A 17,765-nucleotide genomic window follows, 5' to 3' on the forward strand; every position below is an offset into this window, starting at 1 on the left:
CCAGCACCTGGTATGTATGCCCCGGGTTTCCTGCTGCGCTCCCCCGGGTCTGGTCCTCCCGGTCGATGCTGGCTCCTGGCGGCAGTCATGGCGGCGTGCGTGGGGGCTAGGAGGCATTCCAAGCAGGGGCGCTGCGCCGGCTCCTTCGCGCGCGCTCCCGCAAGGCTCTGATGAGCGGCGGAAGTGACGCGGCGGAAGGGGCAGAGTCGAAAACGCCGATACCGGAAGTCGGGGGCCGGCCGGCCTCCGATGCGCGCCACGGGTGCACGCCTGTCCGGGGGGGGTCGCGCGGCGGCCTGGGTAGGTGGGGGGGCCGGAGCATGGGGGAGGGAGTGCGCGAGAGGATCCCGGGTGGGTGGTGCTATGGTCAAGATACCTGCTGACCCGGACACCAAGAGGCCATATAAGGCAGATGGGGATGCTGCTGGGGTGCTTCCAAAGGCCCCAGCGATGGATATGGCGGAAGCCCCCATAGATCAGCAGGACGAGGCGCAGGAGCGCCCGCAAAAACAGGCCACGACAAAACCGCATACGAGTGGCCAGCAGAAGAAGCAGAGACGAACAAGCGACCAAAGCCGCGAAAGTTCCTCCAGGCTAAAGGATCCCCCTGCCTCCCTCCGTGATCCGGTACCTGCTTCGTCTGCATGGGTAAGAGATCTCCGTGAATGTACCCTGATGCAGTGTTGCCTTATGTTTTTTTGCAGGGGAAGAAAGCTACAGGAAAACAGAAGCACAGGGAATGTGCCCTCTGTAGTTCCCCCCTACCAGATGGCCACCCTAAAAAATTATGCCAGCCATGCATACGACAGACGGTAGGGGTTAATAAAGACAGGGAGTCCAGGGGTAGATTGTCAGGCCCTTATACTCTCCCCCGTTTATGCAGGTAGCAGAAGAGACACCTGACTTCACTTCGAGCCTGAGAGAGATGATCAGGGCAGAAATGAAAGTCTTACCTCAAGGTGAACCTTCTAGGAGAAGAGAGGCTAGTGGTTCAGGCTCGGAGGCCTCAGTCACCCCTAGGAAAGGTGACAACTCCTCGGACTCCTCGTCGTCTTCCTCGGATGAAGACTCTAGCCGGTTCTGCTTCCCCTTAGATCAGATGGACAGATTAGTGAAAGCAATACGGTCCACCATGGGGGTAGCAGACAAAAAACGGGAACTCTCAGCGCAGGACATAATGTTCGGGGGTCTAGACCCCAAAAAACGCAGAGCTTTTCCATTAAACGAAAAAAGTCCAGAGCCTAATTGACAGAGAATGGAAGAGACCGGAAAAAAGGGGCACCATGCCACCAGCCTTTAAGCGGAGATACCCCTTTGATAACCCAGTAGTAAACAGATGGGATAAAGCCCCGAAACTAGACGCAGCAGTAGCCAAAGCGTCCAAAAAATCCACCATACCATTTGACGATATGGCCTCCTTGAAAGATCCGCTAGATAAAAAAGCAGATTTTCTTAAAGGGACATGGGAGATGTCAGCGGGCGCATTAAGACCAGCGGTAGCTGCCACCTGTACAGCCAGATCCATGATGGTCTGGCTAGATCAGCTGGATTCCAAGCTAAAAGACGGGGCTTCAAGAACATCTATTCGGAAAAGTTTGCCGATCATTCAGAATGCCGCGGCGTTTTTAGCCGATGCTTCAGCAGACTCTGCAAGAATGGCGGCTAAAGCCGCGGGTTTATCTAATGCAGCGCGAAGAGCGCTCTGGTTAAAATGCTGGCCGGGAGATATTCAAGCCCGGTCCCGTCTCTGTTCTATTCCTTGCGAGGAGGAGTACCTATTCGGCCCCGTCTTGGACGAATTATTAGAAAAAGCTGGAGATGACAAAAAGAAATTTCCCAGTCTCCTGAACCCCTCTTACAGACGTCCCTTTACTAGGAAAGGTTTTTTCCGGAGAAGGCCGTCCAGAGATTAGGGCAGATGGGATGAGAAAAAAAGGAAAGGTACAGGATTCATGTTTGGAGGGGGGCACCAGGAAGGTCCAGCTCGGGATACAAAAAAGCCGCCCCAATGACTAGTTGCCCCGGTAGGAGGGAGACTAGCTGCCTTCTACCCATCCTGGTCTCTGATCTCTAATAGCAGCTGGATATTGGGGATAATAGCCGTGGGACTACGACTAGAGTTTTCTAGGGTTCCCCTTGATCAATTTAAAATCACCCCACTCAGGTCTTCTACTTCAGAACAAGCTGCCCTGGAGGCCGAGGTTCATGACCTGTGCGCCAAGAAAGTCCTAATAGAGGTTCCAGAGGGAGAATGGGGGAAGGGATTCTACTCCTCTGTTCCTGGTCCGCAAACCAGACAGCTCCTTTAGGACGATAATAAACCTTAAGGCCCTCAACAAGTTTCTGGTCATACATCCATTTAAAATGGAAACAATTAAATCTACAATAAAATTGCTGTTCCAAAACTGCTTTATGGTGGTGTTAGATTTAAAAGACGCATACTACCATATACCCATCCATGCAGACCATCAGCGGTTTCTCAGAGTGGCGGTTCAGTTGGATGGGTCAATTCGACATTTCCAATATACGGCCCTCCCTTTTGGAGTGGCAGTCGCTCCCCGAGTATTTACTAAAGTGATAGCGGAGGTCATGGCCCATCTACGTGAATCAGACAGACATTCTGGTAATCCCCTACCTGGATGATTTTCTTATTGTAGGCAAAACGGCGAATCATTGTTTACAACAGCTACAAAAGGCAAAGTCTGCCCTAGAATGGTTAGGGTGGTTGCTGAATGTCAAAAAATCTCTGTTGCAACCAATGAGAGTCCAACAATTCTTGGGCCTAACCCTAGATTCTGAGAAACAGGAATGCCGTCTGCCTCCGGAGAAGCTTGTTCGCCTCCATTATCAGATCCTGAACGCCTCCAATAACCCCACCATGTCCCTCAGGAAAGCCATGTCCCTTCTAGGCTCTATCCCGGCCTGTATCCCGGCAGTCCAGTGGGCCCAGTTTCATGCAAGGAAACTACAGAGCGAGGTCTTATTACATCAAAAAGTCCTTGGGGGTTACTTGGAGGGACAGCTAACCTTGTCCCGTAACACAAGGGAGTCCCTAGAGTGGTGGTTAGACAAGGATAATTTGTCTAAAGGGGTGCCCTGGGAGTATAACGTAACCCGCATAGTCACCACGGATGCTAGTCCTTCCGGTTGGGGAGCTCATATGGGTGAAATATTAGTCCAGGACCAATGGCAACATCAGTTAGGATTGTCGTCTAACCTAAAAGAATTGACAGCAGTGGAGCAGGCGGCTAAAAAGCTCCTTGTGTATCTACAGGGCCATCACATGCGAGTGTTCTCCGACAATCAGGTCACAGTGGCATATATCAATCACCAAGGCGGGACCCGTTCCAGACCCCTTTTGATTGTAGCAGAGCGGTTGTTCCAACTAGCAGAACAATACTTTCTATCTTTAACAGCGTTGCATATAAAAGGAAGAGACAACATCACGGCAGACTTTTTAAGCCGCAATCAGCTAAAGCAAGGGGAATGGTCCCTAAACACCTCCATATTCAATCTTATTGTACAAAAGTGGGGATATCCAGAGGTAGACCTCTTCGCCACCAGAGACAACAGGAAATTGAAACAATTCTGCTCCCTAAATCCCAGAGAGAATCCTCTGGCGGTAGATGCCTTCCTGATAAAGTGGGACTTCAGACTAGCCTATGCCTTCCCTCCCCTATCTCTTCTACCCCTGGTGATGAGGAAAATCAGGAAAGACAGAGCGAGAGTTATAGTTATCGCTCCATTTTGGCCCAGGAGAGCATGGTTCTCATGCCTCAGGACCATGTCGGTGTCCGATCCTTGGGTTCTGCCGGACATCCCGGATCTCCTGTCGCAGGGCCCAGTCTTCCATCCTCAGGTGGCTGGCCTACATCTGACGGCGTGGAGTTTGAACGGTCATTATTAGAAGAGAAGGGCTTCTCCTCAGGCCTAATTAACACCCTACTTAATAGTAGGAAAATCATTACCACGAAAATTTATGTTAGAATTTGGAAAAATTTCCTTCAAAACTCAGGAGTAGTCGCTGGGGATTCAGCACCTATAATTCAGATATTAGAGTTCCTACAAAAAGGTCTGGACATGGGGCTTTCTACCAGTACCCTTAAAGTACAAGTGTCAGCCTTGGGGGCCCTTTTTAGCTGCAACATCGCTGGTAATTATTGGGTAAGCAGGTTCATTAAGGCGACAGGTAGATCCAGGCCAATAATGAAGAATAGATTCATGCCGTGGGACTTGAACCTAGTCCTCACTGCTATGACAGAAACCCCATTCGAACCTATCTCGTCAGCTTCCCTAAAAAACCTGTCCCTCAAAGTAGCCTTCCTGGTAGCTCTAACATCAGCCCGCAGAATAAGCGATATCCAGGCTTTATCTAGGCGTCCTCCTTATTTACAGTTCAAAGAGGATAGGGTAATACTTAGACCTGATCCAGCGTACTTGCCGAAGGTAGTTTCTAGTTTCCATAGGACACAGGAAATAGTTCTCCCATCCTTCCTCCCTAATCCAACTAACAAGAAGGAAAAGAAACTACACACCCTGGATGTTAGGAGAGGCCTCATAGAATATCTGACAGTCACCGATCCCTGGAAGAAAGATAATGCCCTATTTATCTCTCATCAAGGCCCCAGGAAAGGTTGTAGGGCACCAAAAAATACACTAGCCAGATGGATTAGAGAGGCGATTTCATTAGCCTACACCTCAAAGGGCAGGTCGCCACCCGGGAAGCGGAGGGCGCATTCCACCAGGGCCATGGCGACCTCATGGGCCGAAAGATCAGAAGTCTCCATTGACCAGATATGTAAGGCGGCTACTTGGTCCTCTCCGAGCACCTTTTATAGTCATTATAGGCTAGACCTGGGTGCTTCCACAGACCTCTCTTTTGGTATAAGGGTGCTGCAGGCTGTAGTCCCTCCCTAAAGCTGATATTACACTCTGTAAATCTCTCAGGTGGTGCTGTCATGGACGACCGAATAAAGTCTTAGTTACTCACGGTTAACGGTATTTTTCGGAGTCTATGACAGCACCCGTATATTCCCTCCCTTTAGTCTAATTTGGGTGTGCACGTCTTTCTCTTGTATATGCTCACTGGTGATAAAAATTTATAATTGTAAAGAATACTGTACATAAACCACGCATTAACCTTGAAAGTCCTCTTGTGCTCTGTAATCCAACTGATGCGTGGGAGAGGTGCCACCCTTTTTGTATCTGTAGGTTTCCTGTTCCTAAAGGGCGGATCCCCTCCCTCAGGTGGTGCTGTAATGGACTCTGAAAAATACAGTTAACCGGTGAGTTTTTTTTTTTTTTAATTGCAGCAGCATGTGGGGGGTATTTATGGGGCATCATTAACCCTTGTGGAGCAGCATATGAGGGGTATTTATGGGGCAGCATTAACCCTTGTGGAGCAGCATATGGGGCATTTTTGGGGCAGCATTAACCCTTGTGCAGCAGCATATGAGGGGTATTTATGGGGCAGCATTAACCCTTGTGCAGCAGCATATGGGGGCATTTATGGGGCAGCATTAACCCTTGTGCAGCAGCATATGGGGGCATTTATGGGGCAGCATTAACCCTTGTGCAGCAGCATATGGGGGTATTTATGGGGCAGCATTAACCCTTGTGCAGCAGCATATGGGGGGGTTATCTATGGAGCATCTTCTTGGACCACTATTTAACCCTAGGCTTATACACAAGGCAATAAGTTTTCCCAGTTTTTTTGTGGCAAAATTAGAGGGGTCGGCTTATAGACGAGTATACACGGTAACCTTTCTGAAGGCCTAAAACAGGATGCTGAGGCATTTATAGAAGGAATTAAAGACATTTATAGGGAGATCAACCAGGAGTTTGACAATGAATGTATAAAGGGGCTAGTAGCACTCAGTTTTACACTGCAGATTGTTGAATTTTTGATGTTGTAGTTTTAGAAAATGTAACCTTTACTAGCATTTTTTCCTTTTATGCTGGTTGAATCCAGCGCACAGGACCACTTTTTATTGCCACCATGTGCCGAGGGTGGCAAGACCCCATGTTTGAGTATTTTTACATGTGTGGAATCTGGTATCGCACTTGAAGATAAGGAAAGGATGCAAGCATTTTATTACCTCCAGGCAGTGCTGATGTTAAAACATCTTTCCAATCCTTCTGTTACTAAAAACTTGATGGTAAGGTTCTTTTTTCAACTTATGAGCTGTTGATAAACATCTAGTTCTGCCTTATCTGATTTTCTTATTGTTTACTTTTGTTCTTTCTATAACAGATAAGACTGGCTTGAGAAGAAATCAACGTACTCTGAAGGACAGAAGGCATCGTTCATTCCTACATCCCAGAACATTATCGTGCTGCTGGAAGCAGGGCCGTATTTACCATTAGGCACTTGAGGGTACATGCCTAGGGTGGTAGGATGTGGGGGGCACCTGTGTTTTTTATGTCCAGCGGTGCATCATCATCCCTGAAGATAAGTGGCAGCAGAGTCGCCCTTGCTCAGTGACAGCCTAACTTCATGCCTGCCCAGAAGGTTACTGACTGTTAACCAAGTTACCCTGCTACCACTAGTCTACCAGTCCACGTGGTGCGTGGGGCTGAGGTGGAACAGCAGCACCCGGCTGTCTCTCAACCTGGCTGGGAAACGGTCATACATTGCTGGCCTGGCCCTCTCAGTGGCAGAGCAGTATCGGTAAGGAAACATGATCTGGCTCCTACACACTGCTTGCTACATGGCTCTGTCAGACTCACCACTTCCCTCAGACTCCTCAGCCTAGTTTCTGCCTGGAGCTGGAGCACACAGAAGCCGCAGCACTGTTTGCTCCCAGACGGTCCCAGAGAGTGAATGGTAGCAGCAGCAGCACTGGCAATGTTTGCTCCCAGTCCCAGATAGAGTGAGTGGGGTGGGAGTGTTGTAATACATCTCTGCCTCTGGTCTTAGCTGGACATTATATATTATAGATTTGCCTGGACTGTACATTGTATATTATATATCTACTACCTGAGCATTATATATTATAGGTCACCTGTCCCTGGACAAATATGAGAGATCTCCCTGGGCATTATACCATATTTTCTGGTATATAAGATGATTTTTTAACCCATGAAAATCTTAAAAGCTAGGGGTCGTCTTGTATGTCAGGTGTCATCTTATAGGGCAGGTGCGGAGCAATCTGCAGTCATTGTGTATGGTGGTGGTGGAAGATGGGGGGAGGGAGTGGTCCCGATGACCAGGTGAGGGGGCGCCTCACTGGGAAGGTGCAAGTAAAGTATCCCCATTTCCTCATTATGGCAGCGATGCTCTGTGCAGCTCTCTGCTAGGGTGGCGGCTCTGTAGCAAAGGGGGCTTCGCCGGCATTTTGTCAGAGCCCGGAGGCCCCTGAAGCTCCACTGGAGCAGTGCGATGGCCTCTAGGAAAATGGCCACTGGGGCGGTGCATGCTCAGATTTAGATCTTGTCTCGGGAGACTAGATCTGAATCTGAGCATGCGCCATCCCCAGGCAAATCCACAACGTGTGCATATACCCTTATTGTAAATTCTGACACGGACCATACACCAATGACACAGATACCATTTTTTTCAAGTATGTGTTTGACTAAGGCCTTATTCATACGTCCATGTTTAGAGACTGGGCAGTAATAGAATAAAATCAATATCGTAATCCTACAATGTCTGCTGGACATGTTATGGGGAGAGTTTATAGTTCAGTTAGTACATAGACACCAGACTTGTTGTTAACCAGTCAATATTTTGTCCACAACACTGCAGTGTCAAAAGAGGAAGACAGCGAGACAGGCAGCCACATCGCATCAGAGCTCTTGACCTTGAAACAGAAGATCCTCAGATCCTGGTATTCTGACATCGCATAATACCAATGAAAAAATATTATTCTTAACAAAAAGTGAACCCGTCTCCTCGTTTTGTCGCTATAAGATGCGTCCACTGCCTTTAGGGGCTTATCTACAGCATTCTGTAAAGCTGTAGATATGAAGAACAAGTTATATTATACTTATCCGGGGGCGGTCTCGTCTGATGGGTGTTGCAGGTCTAGGTCCAGCGCCTCCCATCTACATGCAATATCGTTATCTTCCTTGCTTTGTGCTGTGCTCTTGTGCTGGCATACTGATCTGCCCTGTTGAGGGCAGAGCAAAGTACTGTACTGCACAGGAGCTGGTAATGGTCAGAGAGGCCAAGCACCTGCGCACTGCAGGACTGTAATAATGTGTAGCTACTGTTGATGTCACCACAGATCAGAGACAGCCCAATGGTTAAAGGGCTTTTTTATAGGGGTTAAATTCTCCATGCAGGGAGGAGCAGCTTGCCACTGCAGTCACCAGGGCTACACGCTCAGGTCACTGTCTCTGCACTGTCAGTAGCAAAGTCTCCTCTGGTCATGAAGGCTCCAGAGTCCACGTACTCAACCACAGCTCTCACCATTGCTCTTCTCTCAGCATCTGTGCTCTGACTGGGAGTCCTCTCTCTGGGAGTGTGGTGTTGCAGGCTGCTTTCCCTCTGGCACCCTCTGCTTTCATGCCCTCTGCCTGCACACCTTCCGTTCCCGTCCCCCTTCCTGTTCCTCTAACCATAGCAGTTACATGTTCCAGTATGTCTAGGGCAGAAAGTCTTCCCCCCCGGCAAACCTGCTATCTGGCCAAGTGGTTCTTGATAAGGAGTAGTGAAGGTAACCTCCTTCGGGCTCTTCTTACTCTGCTCTGCCCTCAACAGTACAGATCAGTACACCTGCGCAGGAGCATGACAAATCAAGGAAAATGCTATCGCATGAAGATGGGAGGTGCCAGACCTGCTCACCCATCAGACCGGAACACCCCCGGGTGAGTATAATAAAACATTTTTCTGATCTTGCAGGTCAGACCAGGGGCTTATCAAGAGCATTCTAGAATGCTGTAGATAAGCACTGTGTTGTAGTGTCCACTGTCTGCTAGGGGGCGCTGTGTGGGTGTCCCAGGATGGGCCTGCAGTCACATCCATTGTGGTAATGGGTATAGGATGCTGAAGGATCGCTATGCATCTCAAGGTGGGTGGCCTTGAGATGAAGGCTTGCTTATGTGTTGATCATCAGAGCTGATCTGTCATTCCAAGGTGTCAGGGAGAAGTATTGGGAGTTCATTCTCTGTTTCACCAGTCGTGAGTTCCTTCCAGACTCCCTCTGCTGGTAACAGGAGGTAGTGAGGCTGATTTAATTGGTGGAGATCTGCCACCTGAGAATGAGGATGACGATTGGAACTCTGGCGTCTCAGATTGGATTTAAGACAGCCAACGCCCTATTCAGTAGCTGGTGACTCCTTCTGCTTGTCGGGCCTTGGTCATCAGCTCTGTTCCAGTCAGCTCAAGCTAAGTTTCTGTTAACATTCAAACTTGATTTTGTTGGTCTATTCAGTTTGTGGTCAGCCAGCCACGGCTTGGGCTGTGCTGAATTTCCACCCTTATTTATCTGTATTTCCCAATTTGCTTTTTGTCCCTTATTAGATTGGCCTCTTTTTGCTCTGTCTCAGAATTTTTCAGAGTTCTGATACAGTGTGAGAAGTCTAGTGACTTCAGGGTTAATTTTGCTATCAGAAGTGTTGGACATTATTTTTGTAGGGTTTTTTGAAGATTGCAGACTGTCTTTCCTTTCCTCTCCTTTCTAGTTAGTTTGGGCCCCATCGCTTGCTCAGCCTATTTTCCTGCCTGTGTTTGTGTTTTCATTTTGTTTCACCATCAATACATGTGTGGGGGCTGTCTATTCCTTTGGGGTCTGCTCTGGGGCAGTTAGTTTTCCATTTTCTTGCTTTAGGCTTTAGTCCTCCGGCCGTGACGAGGCGTCTAGGTTCATCGCAGGCACACTCCACGGCTGCTGCTAGTTGTGTGGTAGGATCAGGGATCTGCAATCTGCATAGTTACCAATCTCTCTGGTTTTTCTGGGCTTAGCTTGTTTTGTTTTTGTCTCCTTGGTGACCCATTCATAACAGAGAAGCCTTCAGATGATTGATGAGATGGGCAGGATCAATCTACAAATCCACCCAGGGGTGTGTTTAAGAGTGTCAAAATAAAGTATATGTGTATGAATGCTTGAAGGACCTGTGATGAGGTCATAGCCATGTGACCCGCTGGGCGTGGCTACGGACCATACAAGATAACGAGAGTAGGTTACATGGGAGAGAGCATGGATCTGATTGAGCCATGTGGAAAGTCCCAGCAGGCCTAGGTGGAGGAAGGTGTGCTACCTTCCTAAAGACCACATGCTGAGGCTGCTGACCCAGTGAGGCCTGGGTATATTGGCTGCATGCCAGGAGGGATAAGCCTCCTGTGTTTGCTGAGGCTCCAGGACCGAGCCTGAAACAATGGACACTTATACTTGCTTTCGCCTGAGCTAAAGGCTATTCCTTATGTTATGTGCTGGTTTATGGAGCAATAAACCCTATGAACTTTTAAAGGAACGTGACTCCTGATTATCTCACTCAGGAGCCACCGGAGTCAAATCCCTACAGCACCGAAAGGCAGTGGCCACAGCTTATAGTGGCAAAACGAGGTCACAGGTTCCTTTTTACTCCACACACTTTAAATACATCACTGTCCCCATTGGGGCACACAATCTAAATATCCTATTAGTAGGTCTTTGTGTGGGTTTCCTATCACACTCCAAACACTGAGAGAACAAACTCTGCACAACTGTCATCCTCTGTGGGATTTGAACCCCAATGCTACAAAGCTGTTGCGCTGATCACTGAGCGACTATATACAGTGGTAAGCACTAAGCCACCATTACAGTGCTAGCGACAGAGCCACTGTGCTACTGTTCTACGTATACAAGAATATTTTTGCTGGCAGCATTGTGTATTAGCTCTGTGGACATCATATGCACTAAACATCTGTTTAATTGATTTGAGGATTTAATATTGATATCCTATCCTTACAATAGGCAATCAATATTGACATCAGCACTGATCAGCTGAGTGAAGGAGTTGTAGCGTTTCATGGAATAAGGACTGCTATTTTACCATACTAATACACTATGTCCCAATGTATTTATTTAAAGGGATCTCCTGTCTCATCAGTCTGCCTCCCCCCAATCTGCACAGCAATCCCCCTTCTTACAAGGAGAAGTAGGTCTGTGACTTCCAGGGTGGGGGGGGTCTGTCTCTTTCCAGCACCACTAGCAGTTAGCAGACATGACTCTGGAGTCCATCATGGTGTGCTGCCTCAGCAAGGAGGCCAAGGAAGCTCGGAGGATCAGTGACGAGACAGGCAGCTCCGCCAAGACAAGAGGGACGCCCGCCCGGAGCAGATAAGGATTATCCATGGATCTGGCTACTCTGATGAAGAGGGGCTTCACTAAGCTTGTGTACTAGAACATATTCACTGCAATGCAAGCTATGATTTGGGCAAGGGAGACCCTTAAAATTCCATGCAAGTATCAACACAAGAAGGGCCATGCACTGTTATTTCAGGAAGTTGATATAGAGAAGGTGTGCTCATTTGAGATCCCTTATGTAGATGCAGCGAAATATTTATGGAATGACCCTGGCATACAAGAATGCCATGATAGGAGACGGGATCATCAACTGTCTGATTCCACAAATTATCCAAATGACCTGGAATGTATTGCAGATCATGGATATCTACCTTAAACAACTTGTGCTCTGGGTCAGAGTGTCCACAACAGGAATCACCAAATATCCATTTGATTTACAAAGCGTCGTCTTCAGAATGGTGGACATAGGAGGGCAGCAATGAGAAGGAAGTGGATACACCTCCATAATGTTCCTTGTAGCTCTTAGTGAATATGATCAGGTGCTCATGGAGTCTGATAATGAGAAACGGATGGAAGAGCGCCAAGCACCATTTAGGAGGATTATCACATATCCGTGGTTTCAGAATTCTTCACTCATCCTATCCTTATAATAGGCAATTAATATTGACATCAGCATTGATCAGTTCACTGAAGGAGTTGTAGCGCCTCATGGAATAAGGACTGCTATTTTACCATACTTATACACTATGTTCCAATGTATTTATTTAAAGGCAGTCTGCAGGATTTAACCCCTCCAAGCCTTATATATGTGCATGTAGCTCTTTTAAAGACAAACTCAGTTAACACCTTTGTATGGTCAGCCCCTTTCTCCCTTTATTCAGTAATCAGCATTTCATTTGATATATAAATTATGCCTAACGACTGTGGTGGATCTTAACCTTCTATCACTCCAGCTCTATTTCCCGCAGAGTGCTACCTGCTTTTGCTTCACTGACAGCCTCTATGATGTGTTTCATTCTGGAAAAAAGAGCTGCAAGTAGATCAGGAAGAGGTGGCACCAAGCGGGTATAGAGCTGGAGCAACAGATCTACTCCCTCATTTGAATATGTATGCAAACCGATTTCAGATGAATAGACTGAACGTGTAAAAATATTGCTGGAAGTATCTTTGAAAGAGCTACATGGGCATACACATAGATCCGGCCTCATTCATTACCTAGCAGCTTTTTTTTTTTTCAGTTGCTACAAGTACCGCATTTGCTGGATCACGGCAAAACCCCAAGTGTCGCACATGTCTGCAAGTCCCATAGGGAATCAATGAGGCTGAATGCAGTGCTGCCACAAGTGATCTGTTACATGGCAAATGCAGAAAAACTACCGGATCTGCTGCAAAATGCAAAAATCGCTGATTTGACAGTAGCCCAAGTCACTGGCGACAGTATCTGCATTACTCATGCTCACCAATGGGGGAGGCAGCACTAAAAGTGCCTAGGGCAGCACAAACAATACAGCCCTGGCAGGAAGAGGTGTAAGAACAAAGTAAATATATTGATTTACCCTATGATCAGCTAAGCAAAATCCTTAACACAATTTTTATTCAATAGCTATTCGAAACATACCTCAAATATATCTGACCAACTCAGCTGAAGAATTCAAACATGGTTAACAATTTTTCGTGGCGTTAAAAGGACAACCCATTACACATTCTGTTAAGGAATTGGAAAAGCTCCATGAGAAGTGAGTGAACAGTAGGAAACGTTGAAAAGACATGTCCAGCTTCTAGGTGCAGTTACTAATTTATTGCCATTTCAATACATATTCCAGTATATCACAGCAAACAGACGCCTCTTGCCAGCCTGTGTGTTTTGACTCTTATGAAGTCTTAGTCCAAGAGTCAAAATGCATAGGATGGCAGTAGGGGTCTGTGTGTTGCACTATTGCATATATTGAAACAGCAAATGCTCAACTGCACCAAGAAGCTGGACCTGACTTTTCCACTTACAATTGTACACTAAGAGGTGGTGATTGCCTGTGCTGATGGTCTGAATTGGGAATTGAGGATTAGTACTGAGGTACAATGACATGTTGCTTGAATAGTAGGAATTGTGTGCTTACTTGTGTGGTAGTCACTAGCGCTAACATTTTCTATCTAGATTTCATCAACCTTTGGTGAGTGCAAAAGAGGCAAGAGCTATTTTACCAAATGGCACAAGAAAACCTTTGAAGATCGAGACCTTGCTGGAACTTACATCAACCATACCCATCAGCAAGAAGGAATTTCCCATCTGAAGTTGAACAATAATAATATTGGGTGAAAGAGGAGAAAGCTCAAGGTAAGTCTCTCCTCCAGCCATAGGCAGCCCTGCCACCCATCTTTATAGAAGTGGAGATAAGCAATGATGCATTATGGAAGATGTTTGGTCAATTAGTTTTAGTTATCACTACCATTGAGAGTGTAAGTTAGCTAACTTGTCTGTCTAGTTCCACAGATCTACAGCAATTAAGAGAAAGTGGACAGAAGAAAGAAGACCAAGATGAAGATGAAGTGGAAGAAGGAATCAATCCATTAGAGCAACTTGATAAAGATGATTCAAGAAGCTTCTTGAACAGTACCCAATTAGAGTAAAAGAGCCCTTCCCATCACTAACCATGTGCAAATCAGCCAAACCGCTGCACAGTACTGCCAAGACAAATGGAGGTGAGCACAGAACAGAATTCAGAATTATACTTCATGCAGCACTATGGGAACACCCCCATCTTCTACTAACGGCTGCACCATACACAAGAAGCATTTTCTACCATCTCCCTTTTGACTCCACTTCCTCAAGTGACATTTCCCAGTGAATGCATTTGTCTTGGTTGAAAGCAATGCCAAATTTGAAAAGCCATCCAAAACACTACGTGTGAACATAGCCCAAGTGGTGGAAGAACATTTGTGTTTTGGGTTATTTATTTTGTCTTACATACAAATTACCATGAAAAGGATGTTCCTTAACATATTTCCCAGGAAAATCCATTTCAGTTTCATTTTTGTATGTTTTATTGTGTGCCTGTAAAAATGGCATAGGACTGACAACGTTGTTCATAGCTGTGACATGGGAGTCTGAAATGCTTCCAGGGATATTCCCCATGATGATACCATGTAATATGAACACTGCTCCTATTGATTTTAGATTTTTTTTTTTTTAATCCCAAAATCACCCGAGGGGGGTTGGGGGTGGGAGGTCTTGGCACAAGTGCTTACTTTTCCCATTTTCCCATAGACTTACATTGCGCTCATTACACGGGTTTATTGGGTGTTGCAATTTGCTGAACCCAACCAATGAGCACCCGAGCTTTTTAGTGCTCGCCCATCACTAGGGCTTATCTGAATACCATTAGCGGTTTCCAAATAGCTGTATCGGAAACCTGGAGTGCTCCCATTTATCAGCGGTTAGGCGCCGCAGCTGCATGTGTTGCGGCTGTGTGACAGTCACATCACATGCCTGGAGAGACCAACACAAACAGGCAGTCTCATCAGGTCCTTTGTGATCAGACATCTCCCTCAGTTCACATGGGATGCCATAATTTGCACAGATTGCTTAATCTTTTCACAATGGACTAGGTCAGAAATTTACCCCATCAACAACAATCCATTCTTGCCTATGACTAGGTCACCAGTAACTCCATTTTGCCTGCAACCCACTCAGTTTCTTTTGACTTTTTGTGGTAAGTCTGTTCATCCTTCTGCTGGGTCTGATCACCTGAGGGCCATAGAGTCCACAAGTCATTATCAATCACATCAGCAAAGACCATTTCTTTTTTGGTCACATCCACACCAAACTCAATCTTCATATTCACTCGGGTGCAGTCTTATGCTGACCATGTTTTTTCCAGAATTTCAAAGATGGCCACTGTGGAATGGTTCATGATGTCCACCTCTGCCTGACCAATCATAAGGCCAGCACAGTTTAGTTGCAATCAGCAGATCTTCAGACCATTGAGTGTCATTATTGGCATCATCCTTGAAAGACAGCTATATGCTATGAATGAGTCACAGAGGAGGAAAAAACAAGCTAAGCCACAGAAAACCAGAGAGGTTGGTAACTAAGCAGATTGCAGACCCCTGATGCTATCCACACAACTAGCAGTAGCCGTGGAGCGTGCCTACGATGATCCTAGACGCCTTGTCACAGCCAGAGAACTAAATAAGCCTAAAGCAAGAAAAGGGGAAATCTAAACTGCCCCAGAGCAGACCCCAAAGCAATAGACAGCCCACAAACATGTATTGTCAGTGAGACAAGATGAAAAAACAAACAGATAGAAAAATAGGCTGAGCAAACGATGGGGCCCACACTAAATAGAAAGGACAGGAAAAGAAAGATGCTGTCTGCAATCATGCACAAAACCCTGCCAAAAAATGTCCAACACTTTGATAACAAAAACCCTGAAGTGGCTAGACTTCAATTCCCTATATCAGCACTCTGGTATATTCTGAAGACAGAACAAAAAGACCAATCTGATCAGGGACAAAAAGCAAACTGGCATAAACAGACAAAAGAATGGAAGTTCAGCACAGTCCCAGCAGGGGCTGTCTGACCACAAAAACTGAGTAAACCAGACCAAATCTCATGTGAAAAAACAGCAGAGCACACTTAGCTTGAGAAGGCAGGAACAAAACTGGAAACCAGAACCTCAGGGCAGGAAAAAAAACCAGCACAAAATTAGGGAGTCGGCTGACTTAAATCCAGACTCCTGATGTCCACTCACAGTCCTCCTCAGGTGGCAGGTCTCTGCCATTTAGATCAGCTTCATTACCTTCTGTCAACAGTAGAGGGAGCCCGGATGGAGAACTCACGACTCCTCTGTCAACACAGCCAGCTCCACCACCCTCACCAGAAGCCAGAGGTAAACCTGAAAATGAGTTCACAACAGCTATACTTTAGGAGGATAAAATGTATATCCTTCTGCTACCCCCAGGATTTCTAATCAGGAATGAACTGGTGGCTTTTCTCCTGCACACCCACTCTATAGGGATCATGTCACAGTGGCAATGAACCAGTTGCACAGCACTTACTCACAAGTGCCATCTTGTTATCACATTCTTGTAGCAGTTTGAATATGCAGCTAGTGGTCTTGTTGGAGATGGATGCTTTCCTCTCAATGTGGTCCTTCCTGGCTGCATTGCCCGCTGTGATCTCATCGTTGGACTGCATGAGGACAAAGCCAGGGTAATTCAGGAGCTCATACAGCGAGTAAGTTTTACCTTCATGCAGCTTCTTGCCCAGTCTCAACTCATGTGTGTCCATGATCATCTATGTCTATGTTAATTACACTGAAGGTCACTTGTCTGACCAAAACCTTTACTACTGTGTACTACTCCTGGAATAAATTGTCACCATAATACCAAGCTGAGTGCCATTTTTTGCTGGATTATATGCCAACTTGTCATCTCAGACTAAGGCCTCTTTCAAACATCAGTATTTGTATGCCAAAACCAGGAATGTATCCAAAATAAGGAACAGGAGTCAGTCTTTCAATTATATTTATTTTTTTCTCGGTAAGTTCCATTCCTGGCTTTGGCATACAAACACTGATGCAAAATACTGACCAAACACTGACGTGTGAATGAGCCTGAACTTGGCAGTTGATGAAGAATTGGTAATAGATGCAGGACAGCCAACAGCTTTCATTTATGATAAAAACAGAACCTGAATCTTGAGACAGAAGTCTACGGTCCTGATTAATCCATGCATAAAGCATCACACAATCTTGCATCAGAAGTGTTAATTTTCTAAGACTTCTTGGAATTACAACCATTATGGACATCCATGACATGTCACTGAATACTGCAATACTAAATCTTTCCACTGGGAGCACTGCAGAACAATGGAACAATAGGCCATGTGCACACGATGCATTTTCCAGCGAATTTCCTTTTTATTGCCGTTTTTGTGCACTGTTCCACTGCAGATTTGGAGAATCGAGCAGGTGGAAAACGGCACAAAAGTAGTGACATGCTGCATTTTTTGGACCGCACAAATACCGCGTGGAAAAAAAACACAGCGTGTGCACAGCGTTTTTTTTTAAATTGATTTACATTGTACTGTAAATCACTTTGCGGATCTGCAGCATTACTGAGCAGTAAAATGCATCGTGTGCACATAGCCTAAATCAATGAAAGATAAATTTTACTTCTATAGCGCCGACATATTCCGCAGCACTTTACATTTCAGAGGGGACTTGTACAGACGATAAACATTACAGCATAACAATAATGACATAGATCATAACAGATACCAAGAGGAGTGAGGGTCCTGCTCACAATCTTACAGTCTATGAGGGGAAAAAGGGAGACACGAAAGGTGGGTGGTAACAATTGAAAACACTGTGCACACGCTGCGGTTTTTCGCACACGGTTTTTGTGCGGTCCAAAAAAATGCAGCATGTCACTTTTGTGCAGTTTTCCACCTGCTCCATTATCCAAATCCGCAGAGGGAAAACTGAAATAAATAAGGAATAAATCAGCAGGAAAAATGCCGGTCATATCACCTGC

The 17,765-nt window shown here is 46.2% G+C and overlaps 1 long non-coding RNA gene and 1 pseudogene across 1 annotated transcript in view; both read right to left on the minus strand.

The window, feature by feature from the left end:
- LOC141047987 (uncharacterized) overlaps nucleotides 1-17,765 on the minus strand; it is a 170,192-nt gene that overhangs the window by 77,354 nt on the left and 75,073 nt on the right. The window lies entirely within an intron of this gene.
- The window catches only part of LOC141048027 (bifunctional phosphoribosylaminoimidazole carboxylase/phosphoribosylaminoimidazole succinocarboxamide synthetase pseudogene), a 30,693-nt pseudogene continuing 27,535 nt past the window's right edge, over nucleotides 14,608-17,765 (minus strand).

This window comes from Dendrobates tinctorius, unplaced genomic scaffold (assembly GCF_039654945.1).
Source record: "Dendrobates tinctorius isolate UK_male_01 unplaced genomic scaffold, ASM3965494v1 ptg000131l, whole genome shotgun sequence".
In the NCBI taxonomy this organism is placed as follows: Eukaryota; Metazoa; Chordata; class Amphibia; order Anura; family Dendrobatidae; genus Dendrobates; species Dendrobates tinctorius.